The following is a 16,172-nucleotide window of genomic DNA, read 5'->3' as shown; positions in this document are numbered from 1 at the left end:
CCTTTGAAGGCAGAGAAATCAAGCAGGAAATCGATTCCATTGCCAAAAATCAGCCAAACCCCAAGTCCAAGAAACCAGAATGCTACTTCTGAAGCGGAACGTACTCACAGAACCATATTTGCCCAGCAAAAGGGAAGACTTGCTCAAAATGCAGGAAGCCAAACCACTTTGCAAAGGTTTGCAGAAGTACAGAAAAGAAAGCTGTACATGTTGTGGATGACAGTGAAGCAATATCTGAAACAGCAGACAACACAGACGAAGTGTTCCTGTACACAATACAGAACAACACTAGAGAAGATGAAGCATTTACCGAATTATCCATTGAGGGGCAAATGTGTATAAAATTCAAAATCAACACAGGAGCACAGGTGAATGTGCTACCACTCCAGTATTACAATAAATTGCCAATAAAACCAGGCCCAATAAAAGGCAGTCACAAACTGACAAGCTACTGTGGATCAACTATCCCCTATGTGGGAATCAGTCACCTGACCTGCCAATACAAAGATAGAAAGACACAGTCACATGCATTCTACATTGTCAGGTATAACACAACTCCAATCGTGGGTCTAAAAACCTGCAAAGATCTGGAGCTGATCAAGCTGATATTAAACATCCAAAAAGAAGACAGGATGACTAGTGCTTACTCCAAACTGGTAAATGAGTACAAGGACACTTTCGAAGGAATTGGAAACCTGGAAAACAAATGCAAGATCCACCTAAAAGAAAATGCTGTCCCTACTGTTTACCCTGCAAGAAAAGTACCTTTAGCAATGAAACAGAAACAATAAGCTGGGGGTAAATAAACAATGCACACACTAAGCAATTTGTAAGCAAGCATTACTGCATCTTCCTTCTTCTTTTGAAGATAGTACTTACCTGGTCACATGTTGGGTCGTGTTGAGGGCAACCCAACACAGAAATACCATCACTGCCATGGCAACATGTAGCAGTAGACTTATTCAAATGGGAAAAAGCCCAATTCCTTATCACTGTTGACTACTACAGCTGTTATTTCTAATTTGATTGACTTCAGAACCTAACATCAGCAACAATCATTGGCAAACTCAAGACTCACTTTGCACACTTCAGGATACCACAGCAGATGACATCCGACAATGGCGCCCAACTCTTCTCGCGTGAATACAACAAATTTGCTCAAACTTGGGGAATTGAACTCAAGACCTCAAGCCCAATATATCCCAAGGCAAATGGACTCGTTGAGAAATCTGTGCAAACATGTAAAAGAATCCTGTCAAAATCAAAGGATAGCAGTAACAACCCATACATAGCTCTCCTAGAGTACCATAACAGTCTGGTAGACAACTTTGCCTCACCTGTACAGCTACTACAGAGTTGACAGCTTAGATCCTCCCTGCCCTCTACATACCAACACCTGAAACCAAAGGTCATCACCAAGTCTGACTTCCTCTATAGCCAAAACGTCATGCAGAGACACCAGAAATCCCATTATGACAAATCTGCAAAACCCCTTCCTGAACTGGAGGTTGGAGACACTTTTTGTCCAACAAAAACCAAATGACACATGGACCAAGGGAAGACAACTGCATGCCATAGCAACCCGTGGTCCTACATTGTCAAAACAACTGATGGCTCAAGACTAAGAAGAAACAGAATTCACATATCCAGACAACCAACCCCGCACCACCACCCATACACTACTGGCATGTCCAGCCACAATGCCAATGATCCCCAAACACTCCACATTGAAAGTGAGCAAATAACAGAAAACGTCATCAGCGAAAGTGAGAAAACCCCAGCTCTACCACCCCCTTTAACAGTCACCAGATTTTCCCCGGTGGAACGTATGTCAGCAAAGCCTACCTCAGTAGGCTCTACCACGGTAGACACATCACCTGTCAGGGGCAAAATATACTCATAGCTGGTGACCACCATGCTCACACCAGAAGCAGACGTGTTGTAAAGCCCCCAACATGACCCAACATGTGACCAGGCAAGTACTATCTTCAAAAGAAGAAGGAAGATGCAGTTATGCTTGCTTACAAATTGCTTAGTGTGTGCATTGTTTATTTACCCCCAGCTTATTGTTGTAATTTTTGTAGGTGCTTGGGTTTTGAATAAATATATTTCACTCAATCCAACCCAAACACTACAATTTGCAAATGAAATAATTTCAGATTTGAAAAAGCAGTTTCAGGAGAAATTTGCTGACCTTGATGCCAAAGAAAATGAAATCAGGCTCTTTCATAATCCATTTGATTGCAATGCTGAAAATCTTGCAACTCTATTTCAAATGGAAATTATTGATCTCTAGGCAGATGACAGACTGAAAGATAAGTAAAGAGAAGGAAATCTGATTGAGTTTTATAAATGTCTGCTGCCAGATCAGATTCCAAATTTGATAAGGTTTGCTTGTAGTTTTGTGTACATTTTTGGTACAACATACTTGTGTGAACAAACATTTTCCAAAATGAAGCATGTGGAATCTAACTATTGAGAAAATTTGTCTGATGATCATTTGAAGTCTATTCTTACAATTGGTTCATCTAATCTGGAACCTGATTTTAATAAAATTTTAAAGTCAAAACAACAGTATCATTTGTCACACTAATTTTGTTGCATAAAACTAAAGGCAGGAGTCTATTTAGTTTACCCTGATTTTTTCCAACAAGATATGTTTTAATTTTTTGATGTTTATGCTCTAATATTTGAGGAAATTAAATTACTGGCACTGATTTGTTGTTTTTTTTTTTTCTCTCTAATTTTTTATCCCTTCAGCCCACATAAATATAGGAAATATATAATATGGCAAAGTTTGGAGACCCATGATCTAATGGGAAGGAATTCTGAAGCATTTACCCTCACTATTTCTCCCTCAATGGTTACTGACCAGTCAAGTTTTCCTTTTTTACATGTTTAGCTAGGAAGAAAGTGAATACAACACTTGATGTCTTTTTTTATTCTCTTTCAAATATAATAATTGCTTTGAGAGAATATCCCTTTTTGAACCCTTACTGGAGCTATAAGGGGTACTTTATTGCATTGTCTATAGTTTTTAGATTATGATATAGATTTAAAAAAATTAGTCAAACACCCACAATCCAGTTATATATATATATATATATATATATATATATATATATATATATATATATATATATATATATATATATATATATATATATATATAACAATAAACTTTGGTGTAACATATCAATAGTATTTGTTTCCTGTCATTTTAGTAGAAGTAAAACAATATGCAATTGCTGCCTACTTTTCTGTTAGCTATCACTAGGTTATTGCAAAATTTGTTGTGCAGAAAACATACCCTTTCCTAGAGACACCAAGAAAACATTTCACATTTTTCAATAATAATCATAAATTCAAATTTTTGAGCAAATAGCCTACTGTTATAAATCAGTGCCTTTGGAATCCATTATAGATAAATGGTATGTTTTCAACTACTTTGAACCCATTGTGATGGTCAAATTTTTTTGTTGTGTCAAAAATAAGGTAAAAGATAAGAATTGGACCTCTTCAGAAGAAGACATGTTAGAACAAAAAATTGATAATTTTATACTTATTTTCATGATTTGGTTTGTGTTTTTGAAATTTATCCCTAGTTCCCTCCAATGGTCTGATGTGGCCTTAGGCAATGTAAAAAAACTAGCATAATATTTGATGAAAACTGATTCAAAACAGATAAAATGAGGAAAAAAAAAGAGATATGATTCTTTGAAACCTGCTATATATTACAAAGTAAGAATTTCATCATTTTTAGTGGTTAGTGTTGTTATATAGCCTATGGGTATATGAGGCTTTTAGAGGAACTAGGGATGAATTGTCAAAATACAAACAAAACCATAAAAATTAGGAGTCTAAAAATGTGGTTCTGTTAGTTCTAACATGTTTCTTCTGAAGAGGTCCAATTCTTAACTTGAATTAGCCTATTTAAAAAATGAAAAATTAACCTTCAATGACCTTTGATAATCTTTCTATTACAAAAAGCAAAACCTTACATAATAGACTTTCTGCTTAAATAAAGCATGTACAAGTAGGTCATTAATTTAAATAGTTTTACTTGTACAACGCTATCTATTTTGAAATTTAGCTATGACGCATAGACTTTTCCCACTCAAAAGATTAATTATAAGGTAAAGATAATTATAAGGTAAAAAGGTAAAGGATACGGCATTAGACTTTACAGTCTCTATAGGCGAGGCTGATCTCTGTTTCTTAGCCCTTCAGCCAAAAACTGCAATGTGGGGTTGGGGGCCAACCATCCTGTGCTTTCGCACACCCTTCCTGTTTACCTTCCCCAGATTTCTCCTGGTAACCATTAAGAGCTGAGTCGACTCTGGCTAAGCTTACATAGTCACGCAATTGACCCACGTCGCCACCTAAACAATTGGGTACACTGGGATTTGAACCCGCATCCTCTCAGACATAGTGTGGTTAATTGTAGACTCTTTGTCTCAAAACAAATTAATTTTTAAGAAGATAAATATATTTGGATAAATTTAAGAAATTTGTTATTGTCAATTTGATTTTCAGAGAGAAAATAATTATTCAGGGGTAGATCCAGGATTTTCTTTGGGTGAGGGAAGCACATAATAGGTTGCTTCGATAAACTAGCGAGCAAAGAAATACCCGCAATTTAAAGGGAACCATGACGATTATGCGTCGTAGGTAGGTAGTGGAAATGGTCGTAAAATTTAATCTAAAATCTTGTGAGAGATGAAGTTCTAATAAATCTAATAAGTTCTCTCATACATTTACTTTTTATTATACAAATCCCCTAAGAAAACTAGGCTATGCTGTAAAAGCCATCCCTCTTCGCAAAAAAAAAAACAAAAAAAAAACAAAATACAACAGACAACCAAAAACAGTAATGATAGGCCTATCGATTTCCTTGCCTCAGTGCCATAACAAGACTCGAAAACAAATTTTGACAGTAAAAAGAAGTAATTCTTTTACTTTTCAGCCCCGTTCTGACAGCGCAATCCTGAAATATCATTTTGACAGCCTAAAGAAGTTAAGATTTTAAACTTCTCCTCCTTGTTATTACGAAATGAAGATTTTTTGCCTTGCAGTTGGCTATTGTGGCAATACGGACATATTCCCTTGATAAACCTAAATTTAATTTAAATACTTTTAGGCGGTATGCGACATTAGTAAAATCGAACAGAGACCGTACAAAGTGACTAAAATCTTGTTTCAAACTTGGTTGCAAAAAGAAACAGTCTTAGTGTTAAAACAAATATGAAAAACTCGACAATTAAAAATCAATTGAAAAAAAAAATTAGTTTCGCTCCAACCTAAATCAGAGCAAGCAGTCCCAACCACAAATCAAACACCAAGTCATGGGGGATGCATCCCCTTGCCCCTTTCGATCTGCCCCTGTTCAGATTGGAAGATCTAGATGTCATTTTAAGACTGGGTTGCTTTGAGGTGAAGACGCTTACATAAATGAATCTCAGATACTTAAAAAATTTATTATATCTTAAAACAATATAAAAAATATATCTAAACAAATTTAGGATATATCAATTGCACTAACTCAGCCACATCAAGGAATTCTGACCATCTGCCAATGATCTTTTTTAAAGATACAATTAAAGAGATTCAACCGAGAAGCAAAACCTAGTAAGAAATGGGTCAACAACTTATGGTTGATAGTATATCTTCCTTTTTATGTTTTAAAACTTAAAAGGAACAGAAAATATTCTGTACATGAAAAGGATTGTCCTTCCCTCAACGCCCTGCTGTTTACGGTAAAGCTTCGTATAAAAATTCTAGCAAATTCCCCCGGTGTAAAATTTCTCGTGAAAAATTCACCCCCTAGAAACTTACCTCCCTTGGGAAATTCTCCCCGGTTGTCATCCTCAAAGACATAATTCTAGGACCTTTCATTTACGTTGAACAAAATGGCTATCTCAGAATTTTGATTGGATGTGCTTGTGAAAATGGTGCGCGTCAGACATAGTATCTTTTATTTAGCTTGAAATCCTCCTAAGCCTTCCCAGAAGATTCAAGCCCTGTTCAACATGTCCCGAAAGTTTCAACTTAATGCCCCCAGTTTTTCCTGAGATATTACCGGAGCACCCCTTCGACAATCAGCATTTATATAGCATTTTTTGATTATTTTAGTAAGGTACACTAACATCCTTTGAAAGTAGTCACAAGCAAATTTTTAATCACTTGCAAGTAATCGCAGTCAAAGTTCCAGTCAGTTGTTGCACATGGAAGTAGTCACTGTTGCAGTCACATTTGCAGCCGCAGTAGTACTATTAGTAGTGGCCCTAAAAGTTCCAAGTTAATGCCCTTACATGTTCTTAAGATATTTTAGATATGCCTTTTTGATAACTTGACTACAGGTAGTGTCTTTTGATTTAGCTAAACATGCTCCTCAACATTTCACTTAATTTAATCTCAATACCCTGTGTCTTTTCGGACGCACCCAGGATCAAACATTCTCCCCTTTCCCAATAATTAATTGGATAATTTATAATCCTTACTCCGGGGCTGGAGGAGACATGCCATCCCGGGGGAGGGGGGAGGCAAAGAAAATAGACCTAGTGAATATTTTGAATAAAGAGGCTTTTAAAATATCTACAAGTGTGAAGGGGATCATCTAGAAGGGCAAGATGGAAGGGGGCTGGCTGCTCTTCGTTCCTTTTTCAGTTTTCCTCTCAAAATGATTTGATATGGCTCTTGTACCCTTAGATATTGCTTTTGTACCCTTTGACAGCTCTCCTGATATATTGGATTATTCTGTTTGACACTTTCTAAAGGATTTACATCAACATCCTTAGCCTTTTTGGAGACTCAGGAACAAACTTTCCCTCTTATTTAAAAACAAAGAGCAGCTTCTATAATGTACAACACTTGCTTCTTAGGCTATAGGGGGTTTTGTCAACCCTGGAGGCATAGTTGTTTTACTTTCCGACTATTTTGAACAAGAGGGCCATTTCAAAATCTTGATCAGATGTCTTTGAGGACATTGCAGATCAAAAAGGACATGGGATAGTGGTTGACCTCCCACCATTTTTCAATATTCTCCTAAAGTTGCCCTGAAAGTTTAAATTTAATACCTTTAGCCGTTCTCGAGATATTGCAAATACCCCTTTTTGAAAAACCGGATGCACATAGTATCTTTTGTTTTAGTTAAACAAACCCCTGAACATTCTCCAAGTTTTAATCTATGTACAAAAAATCTTTTCGAACACATACAGAATGAAAAATGTCCCTTTTCTTCACGACAAGTCCTGCAATTAAAAAGCCTAATTGTATTGTTTGTAATCCTTGGCCTAGGCTTTTGGGGGGTGCGGAATTACTAGAGGCATAATTACTAGACCTTTGGTCTATTTTGAACGAAATCATGTTTTTAAACTGTTGATTAGTGTTAAAGGGGACTAGGGCATCTAAGAGTTCGAAAAGAGTGAGAGCTTGTGGTCCTCCAACTAGTTTTCTACATCCCTCTCAACATACCCTGTAATTCATTTGGACAAAAGAAGGCTTGGTGGGGGCCAGTTTCCCCGGTCCCTTTAATCTTTTAAAAGGGACTTTAGAATTTTTAATTTCCAATTCAATGAGCCCCCTCCAAAGTCAATATAACCACCTATTCCATGAAAATCTATAAATTAAGAATTGGGAATTAGCATAACTCACAGACCTTGCTCTGGGAGAGGCTGTCAACCCTGGAGACATAGTTATATTTCCTATGAACTATTTTGAACAAAATGGCTATTTCAAAATTTCAATGAGATCCATTGGGGGGAAATGTTGAGGGGGAGGGCTTGTTGCCCTCTGAACACTTTTGATTCTTAAAAAGTGAATTAGAACTTTCGATTCACAATCAAATGAACCTCCTTCAAAAATTTTATGACCATCTCTTCCATAAAATCCTTCTGTTGGCAACAATGGGGAACTTGCATAACTTATATGCCTTGCCCCTGGGCTCTAGGTGTTTTTTCAACCCTGGAGGGAGGCATAGTTATTTGAACTTTGGACTATTTAAAAAAAAATGGATAACTCAAAAATTTTGATCGGATGCATTTGGGGAAAAGAGGGTTCAGGAGAGAGGGGGAGTAGTTGCTCTCTGATCGCCTCTAACCCTTAAAAAGGGTACTAGAGCTTCCGATTTCCAATCGAATGAGCCTCCTTGGAAAGTTTACACGTCTACCCTTTCCATATGAATTATCTCTGGGAAAAAATAATAATAAACAGTGATTAGATAATTTAGAATTAAAGCCTTATGGCTCTTAACCATGTGCAACGCTGGTACCAAAGGTGGTACCTTTGGTACCAACATTTCCATAGGCTCTGTAACAGTAGTATTTGTCTGCAGTATTTAACTCTAAAAAAAAGATGAAGGGACATTTCTTATATAACATTTTATCGAAAAATAAGGGAAGACTCTGGGAACAAGGACAAAATCTGTTTTACATTCTGACTCCAGCGGTGATGAGAACTTAGCTCTGACAGCTGTTTTCCTGGATCAAGAGGAGCAAAAACTGAAAAATTGCAGTAGTCTACATCGGTAATAGTCCAAGCAGTCTAAGCTGGATGAACATTACCATCACAAAGTCTATTATTATGCTATTTCAATTATCCAAGTTTAATGCGAATTATTTAAATCCTCTTTTTTTTCTATAACGCTCACGATATGGAGCTTATCTAGCTTAGGCTACGCAACTAATGAGGTTTACCGATCTTAAGTGAACCAATAAGAAAGGCCTACTTTGTCAATATGAAACCCACATTCTGCTTTGTTTTGCATGGTTTCTACATTAGACATTTTTCGTAGGTCCTTAAGTCAAATAAATGAGCTTGAATCATATCTACTTTTTCTATATGGCTCTCGAGTGACATGGATAAATATAAATTGCCCACACAATCTTCAATCTTAACACTTAATACTTTGCCTTGTTCCTTAGGAGATTGCTAATTGAAATAATGCAGACATATGGGGATTAAGATAAAACCTGGCTTAAATCCTGATTTGACGCAGAACCAAGCACGAATCGTTTTAATAGTCTATTATGGCAAAAAAACAAAAATAATAGATTGCTGTTGGCTGGACAATCTCAATGAGACTCAATGAAACTTCACAAATATTCATGACTATGTTTAAAGATTATCAATATAATATATCCATATTATAAGAAAGCCTTTGGTCGGCTATATAATGGGTCTTTTGCACTGTGTGTATTGTTTTTGACACCTTTTTGGAAATTTGTCTCTGTATCTGGTGAAAAGCAAATTCGATCGCGGCTCTTTAGGTTCTGCAAGTATTTTCTTAGTATCCCAATTTGGAGTCGCAATGTTTCGTGGAGGTACGGTGTTTTTGAGATTTGTCAGAAAATTGACGAAGGGTCATATAGGTTTGCTGACCGCTGCAACAGAATTATCGATTTTCCGCTGGCTTACCTTCCATCAAGTGCCTAGCGTCACCAGCTGTGAAAACTTATGATGTTTAGTCCACATACTAGAGCATGAAGAAGGCAATAGATAAAGGGTTGATTCAGTTATATATATGCAATGTGCAGAAGGGGGTGGGAATGAGTTTGAAGAGCCGTATTGGTACTAGCCGGCCTATAGCCCTTAAACTGCTAAGAACAGGTAGCTCAAGTACCCACACTCCCCATGACACTTCATTAGAATTACGTAATCTTATAAGGAGAACCCTTTGGTAGTTGATTGGAGTTTATTTGATTCTAATAAAAAAGTTTTTATAAAGTGTCTGAAGTTGTCAAGAATTGTGCGTGTTTTTTTTTCTGTGCCCTTTTTCTTTTTCTTTTCATTTTTTATGCTCATCTCTAGTGCATTTGCGTTGTTTGCAGAGAGTAACAATAAATTATTATTATTATTATTATATTATAAACACAATTTATATTATACAGACATCAAACTGAATTAATTTTTTGGTAATAATCAATTTAGTGCTTATGCTGTTTGTCCATCCTTAGTTTCTCAGGGCTTTGTCATGTATGAACTTGTCATGTATGAACATATATAGCCTAAAAGTAAAAATACATATCTTATATTTTTTACCATTGTAAGATAGGTCACTGACTCATCTGCATCACATACTTTTTTTCTGCGATCCATAACTGATAAGCCTTGCAATTTTGGTCGCATTTATTTGTCAGAGCATGATAGAACATGTTTGCGCGCTAACATGCGTTAAAACAGTTAACGAAATTTAAAATACAAAAACGTGAGGTATCATAGTAGTAAGAGTAGGCCTATTTAAAAACCATTACAGAACTATGGATTTGTTATATTTTTTGTCCGCTATACATATGTGCTAAAATGAAAAATTGAATTCCTTGATACCTTCAAAATGGTTGTTTCTCAAGGTTTGCTAGTTTAGGCCTCCTACAAACCTGAATATTGGCCTAAGCTAAACACAAAATAGCCTATTCCATAGTCAATGAACTTATATTTCATAAAGGCAGGTGTGCTAATCAAGGGGAGGCATTTGACCTCCCCCCACAACTTGAAATATACCTTCAAAGGTTATTTGCACTTCATTGGTATTTTTTGTTTCAGTAAAATTCTAGTTGATTGACTTTTGGCTATCTCAGAAAGGGGTTAGCCTTATTTTAGCTATGTGCTATATTAAGCAGCAAGACTTGCTAACTGGTTGTCTTTATTTGCCACCCCTGTGCTTTGTTTTTCACAGCTATTAAATAGAAATATACTCCTAAAACTCCTATAGGCTAAATGGTGTCAGATTGAAAAAAAGTAGGCTACACCATTAGTACCACTTTGTCTAAAAAACCTAAAAAGGAAGCTTACAGTCCCTTGGGTAAAATCCCAGGAAGGTATTTTGAAGTAGGCTACCTACCTCTACTTCTTCTCCCTCTATAGGGTTCTGACCTTTGATGACATTTAAAAATATGTGTGTTATAAAAGTGAAAATCTTTCAAAATGGATATTCTGCTTACATAAAGTACAACAAAATTGTTTTCAGCTTCACAACTTAGTTCAATCCCAATTTATAAGGTTTTTAAAATATGCAAATGAAGTTCCTAAATTTTGAAAAAAAAATTGATATGGCTTAAAATTCTACTCAAATAACAAGAATTGCATTTTCAGAACTGAAGCTTGACCAAAAGAAACTGATAATTGGAAATCAAGGTAAAATGTTGTTTTGTAAAAATTTCAATAGGTCATGTAGACACCCTTTGGAGAGAGAAGGAGTAGAAATAGGTACTTCAAAATTCTTTTCCAGGACATTGTTTAGCCTGTAGACCCATCCCTGAAGGTTTCATTTTCCTAAGCTAACCTCTTTACCCCTTTCCTAAGCTAACAAGAAAAGTGGCTGCAAACCCAATATTCTGTTGAAAACATCTTTTTTTTCCATTTCTCCTTCTCTGCAGCTAGTAGGGCACTGAAAATCACAAAGAGCTGTTGAATGGCTCATTATAGACTTTCATCTTTATTTAAAAAATCCTTGCCCTCCCCCTCTACATTTTTGTGAATCAGTGTACTGATTTTATTACAAAGGTGGAGGAGGCTTAAATATTGAAAGGTTTGTAGTAGCTTAATGATCAATCTAATGCTTCAAAATTCTATTGCAAAATTTCAAATGCAATGGTCTGTTTTCTGCATCTTAAACTTTTTAATACCATTATAATAGCCAATAAAAGTGGCTAGAGAATGTTTGAAATTTTCACATAAGATTTATTAATATATCAAACAGTTTGTGGTAACAAACTGTAGTAAGGAGTGACCTGGCTCAATAGTAACCAAAACTCTCAAAATTACGCATATGAGGGGTTTACCTCCTCATAATACCTTCCTCTTTACACTAAATTATTTTTAGTAATTTCAACTATTTATTCTATGGTCTTTGTGATTCAGGGGTCATTCTTAAGGAATTGGGCCAAAATTTAAGCTTTAGTGTAAAGAGCAAGATATCAACAAGGGGTGAGCCCCCTCATATATGCAATAAAAACATACAAATATAGAAGTTCACTACATAAGTTAATTTGTAAGTTACATATATTTTTTACTTATGAAAATGTTAGTAAAAAATTAAAAGTTATAGTTGCCTTTTTAAGTAATCAAAAAATTGGAGGGCAACTAGGCCTCCTCTCTTGCTCCTTTTTTCTCAAAATTTTCCAATTAAAACTATGAAAAAGCTATTTAGCCCAAAAAAATTAATATGTAAATTTCGTTTTAATTATTTAGGCATGGAGAGCCAAGATAAAAAATGCATTAATTTAAAAACGTCCAGAAATTAAACAAAAAATAAGTTTTTTTAAATGAAAGTAAGGAGCAACATTAAAACTTAAAACAAACAGAAATTACTCCATATATGAAAGGGGCTTTTCCTCCTCAATGCCTTGCTCTTTACACTAAAGTTTTTTAAATGTTTAAGAAGTCAAGTTAAGAGAAAGAGTCAAACTTAGCATAAAGAGTGAGGCGTTGAGGAGGAAAAGCCCCTTTCATATATGGTGTAATTTCTGTTGGTTTTAAGTTTTAATGTTGCTCCTTATTTTCATTAAAAAAACTTTTTTTTTTTGTTTAATATGTTTATAGAACTAGGTTGTTATAAGTAAGACATTTGGACTATATCACTTTTGAATAATTGATTTATAAACAAACAGTAAGCAATGTTTTTAACCAATTCTAAATATATTTCTTGTGGTGGTCACTTTTTTGCGTGGTGAGGTAAATGAGCCGGCTTTTAGGGTTCTTTTAAAGGGTCAAAATAAAATTGGCAATCAAAGATATTAGCATATATGAAAAGAACCTAATATTGTATCAGGTGATGTGTTCACCTCATTCCTAGCTAAGTAATGGAAACGTTTTAGTATATACCAAAGGGGAATCTTCTGGACTAATGTTTTTGTAATTTTTTGATGAACTAACTAATAAGATACCTCAGAAATAGACAGACTTCTAGAATCAGAATTTCATTTGCAATCCAAATGTAGTATTTATTTCTATTGAAAATTAACTTTATCCCCACCCAACCCTAAAATACAAACATATTCCTTGAGTCATATGTATTCACTGAATTCTTTGTAGGTCATGCCTTTCCTCAGACTATTTTTAACAGTTTGTTAACATACTGGAAAATTCATTGTATACATACATTTCAGGGTTGCTATAGAATTTCACTTATAGAAGCAATCTTATTGCATAGTCACAGAAAATGAATATAGCATTAGATTCTCCTTTCAGTGCTATTTCTAAGATGAATGGTTTGGATACACCGTCTAGGAGGAACTGTTGATACCACCTAAAATGGCAGAATCTGGTAGTTTGACACATTTTTTTTTTTTTTTTTTGTTCTATAATATGTGTCATAGTGCCTAAGTGATGACCTATGACACTTAGGATGAGCTTTTACCATGAGTAATAGAGGGATTTTGAAAGAAAAGGCATATTCGCATTAAGCACAATACCTGAACATCTGTTTTTTCATCTTATGTTACTGATTGAACCTGGATTCAATGAACAACAGCACAACTAAGAATGATCTTGAAAACTTTGTAGGAACCAATCTTACATATTTAGGCACCATTTTGCCAGAGTAGCTTTACCTATTTCACAAGTCTTGTGCTCAACTCGTTAAAATCAAGTAGTTGTGGTCAATAAGCCATGGAACTGTAGACAAAGCCAATACAGACAGTCTAAGTGAGTGAGAGGGAAATTTGGACATGAGAATGGTCTGCTGAAGGGCTATTTTAATGATGCTATGAACCCATGGATGCTGCATCACCCAAGGAAACAAGCAACAATATATGCTATTGCAGAACTTGTTAGTAAAATATTTTCAAGAGCTTTTACCATGAGTAATATTGTGATGGATTTTGAAAGAAAAGGTGTATTCCCATTAAGTGCCATACCTGAAGTTCTGTTTTTTCATCTTAACAGCACCTCAACTAAGGAGGATCTTGAAAACTTTCCAGGAACCAATCTTACATATTTAGACACCATTTTGCGAGATCGGCCTTACCTATTTTAAAAGCCTTGTACTCAACTGGCTAGTAAGAACACCAGAGGTTACTAAAAGAAGAAAAGCAGGATGTTAACTTAAATATCATTGAAAATTCAGTTTGAAGCAGAACCGGAGATAAATAGGAATCACTGGCAAACAAAGGAAGCCTCGAAATCTATTAGACACAATAGGATCCAACCCCACCAAAAGATTCCCAGTTACAGCTACTATATCAAATGCCTTCTGGTGAGGGTTCTTCCTCATCTGATAGAGAAACTGAGCTACAGCTTGATGATGACATAGAACTTTCAAGAGATGATATCAAAGAATCTGCAATGAAAATCGAAGAGAATTTTCACATTTTAGTAAAGGTGTCCTCACTAGCAGGAAAATGACCTAAGTATTTTATTGTCAGAGTAGTTCACCTACTTTAGCAAATTGAATATGGAGTCAGTGTCAGTAATGGTGAGAATGATGTAGAAATTGAGCTCTTAAAGAAATATCCTGGCAGATTTGTAAACAGTGGTAAGTCTGCATTGTTCTTAAAAAAAAGATGTTGAGCTTGATCTACCTGGCCCAACAATTAGTGGTGGAACTAGCCACCAAGCAGAATAGCTTTCATTTGGTGTTAATTTGAGTACCTGTAACTGAGGATAGTCCAAGTATTTTTACTTTGGTATAATTTAAGTTTTTGAATGAGAATAATAAAAAAAAAATGCAAAAATAGATAAGTTGTGCAGAACTCAGTTTGGTTTATACTTCCCTCTACTGTTGGGTAGTATGACCCTCTAACTGTGTTCAGAATCAAGCCTACTACCCTCCTGAAAAACAATAAAAACAAAACTCTGAAAAAAATTCAGTTGGCTAAAATTATATAGGAAGCCCTATTTATTACCTTAAATTACCTTAAATCAAAGCTTGGAGCGATATAAGGATTATCCATCCTTGTAATGCTCCATGAGAAAAAAAAGAATTCGTTTGGTGTAGATTGTGGCTGTTAGATTAGACTCTTGTGGAGGACTCTGCAGCTTCCCAATTGTAAAGGAACTCCTGGCAGAGCCATTCCCTATCAAGATGGGACTTGAACATGTCAATTGAAGTAGCAGAAACTGTTTCTTCAGAGAGCTAGTTCCACATATTGATGATTCTTTGGCTGAAGAAGTGGCTTCTATGTCTACTCGTGGAACGCTGCATGGAGAGCTTCAAAGAATGTCATCTAGTACCAGAATGCAAGGGCTGTACAAAGAGACCAGGAAGGGTATTTTTAGAGAGGATTTTTTTGGTTAAAATAATGTCACCTCTTTTCCGTCGGTATGTCAGCGTTGGCAGCTTCAAACGACGTAGTCTTTCTTTGTATGGAAATTTATTCATGTTGGCAACCATCTTAGTGGCACGACGCTGGACATCCTCAAGCAACTTCCTATCTTTTTTGAAGAAAGGGGCTGCCAATGACATTCCAACCTCCAGGCGTGGACGTACAAGCGCCTTATATAACTTCATAAGAACTCTAGGGTGTCGGCTGGAGATGGTTCTTTTTATGATACTGAGGGTTTCATTTGCAGAAGATGAAATTAAACAAGTAAAATTCTGTCATCCTGCCCAACTCTCTCCTATTGATCTTTCTGTTTAATTTAATAAATCTTCAGAGTTACTCCTTGTTTAACTACATTCCTTACCCATAATACCTGATTTAGCTGTAGGGTATAGGGGAGAAGTGTGTGCTGAGACATGTGTACTTCTGACAGGAAAAATGGGATAAAACAAAATTGTCTAGATACATTGCATTTGCCATCTGTTGCTGAAACTGTTGACAAAAAATGGTGTCTCTTAGATGAAATTTTCTTTGAAGTTTTTCTGTGCATTTTGAAAACAAAAATCAAGGCAGGATTTTGTAGTTCTTTAAAATAACCTTAGTTAGTATTGATTAATTTTAAATCTTTGTGTTGGTATATTTTTCAATTTAACTGTTCACCATCTGCTTGTAGATAGGCAATCTTTACTAGAACAGTGCATAGAGGGTACTCTAGGACATTTGGTTCAGGGTACTCTGGAATGCGTCGAGTGCATTGTGTCCCAGGGTCCTCAGATACTTATGAGCTGGGTTCAACTTGTTTGAGCAGTGACCTGACTTGCTTGCTACATAAGTACCACATTATTTAAACTGCAATGAAACCGAAATGTATCCACAATGTGTCATTTTTCTCTGAATTAAATCAAAACATTAATT

At 35.6% G+C, this 16,172-nt stretch overlaps 2 protein-coding genes across 10 annotated transcripts in view; one reads left to right on the top strand and one right to left on the bottom strand.

Moving 5' to 3' along the window:
* LOC136038018 (DET1 homolog) overlaps positions 1-4,064 on the bottom strand; it is a 35,933-nt gene extending 31,869 nt beyond the window's left edge. The window contains exon 1 of one of the 5 annotated variants that reach the window (XR_010620107.1): positions 4,002-4,038. The gene's annotated coding sequence lies outside the window, so the exon portion shown is untranslated. Of the gene's footprint in view, positions 1-3,953 lie in introns of all 5 variants that reach the window. The other 4 variants (XM_065720950.1, XM_065720951.1, XM_065720952.1 and 1 more) reach the window with 4 other exon arrangements.
* A 6,070-nt stretch (positions 4,065-10,134) lies between these two features.
* The window catches only part of LOC136038016 (ceramide transfer protein-like), a 56,513-nt gene continuing 50,475 nt past the window's right edge, over positions 10,135-16,172 (top strand). Inside the window, exon 1 of one of the 5 annotated variants that reach the window (XM_065720944.1) lies at positions 10,135-10,209. The gene's annotated coding sequence lies outside the window, so the exon portion shown is untranslated. Of the gene's footprint in view, positions 10,227-16,172 lie in introns of all 5 variants that reach the window. The other 4 variants (XM_065720948.1, XM_065720947.1, XM_065720945.1 and 1 more) reach the window with 4 other exon arrangements.

This window comes from Artemia franciscana, chromosome 17 (assembly GCF_032884065.1).
Source record: "Artemia franciscana chromosome 17, ASM3288406v1, whole genome shotgun sequence".
NCBI classification, from domain to species: Eukaryota; Metazoa; Arthropoda; class Branchiopoda; order Anostraca; family Artemiidae; genus Artemia; species Artemia franciscana.
The sequence above is the reverse complement of the archived record's forward strand: the minus strand, read 5'-3'. Positions and strand labels throughout refer to the sequence as shown.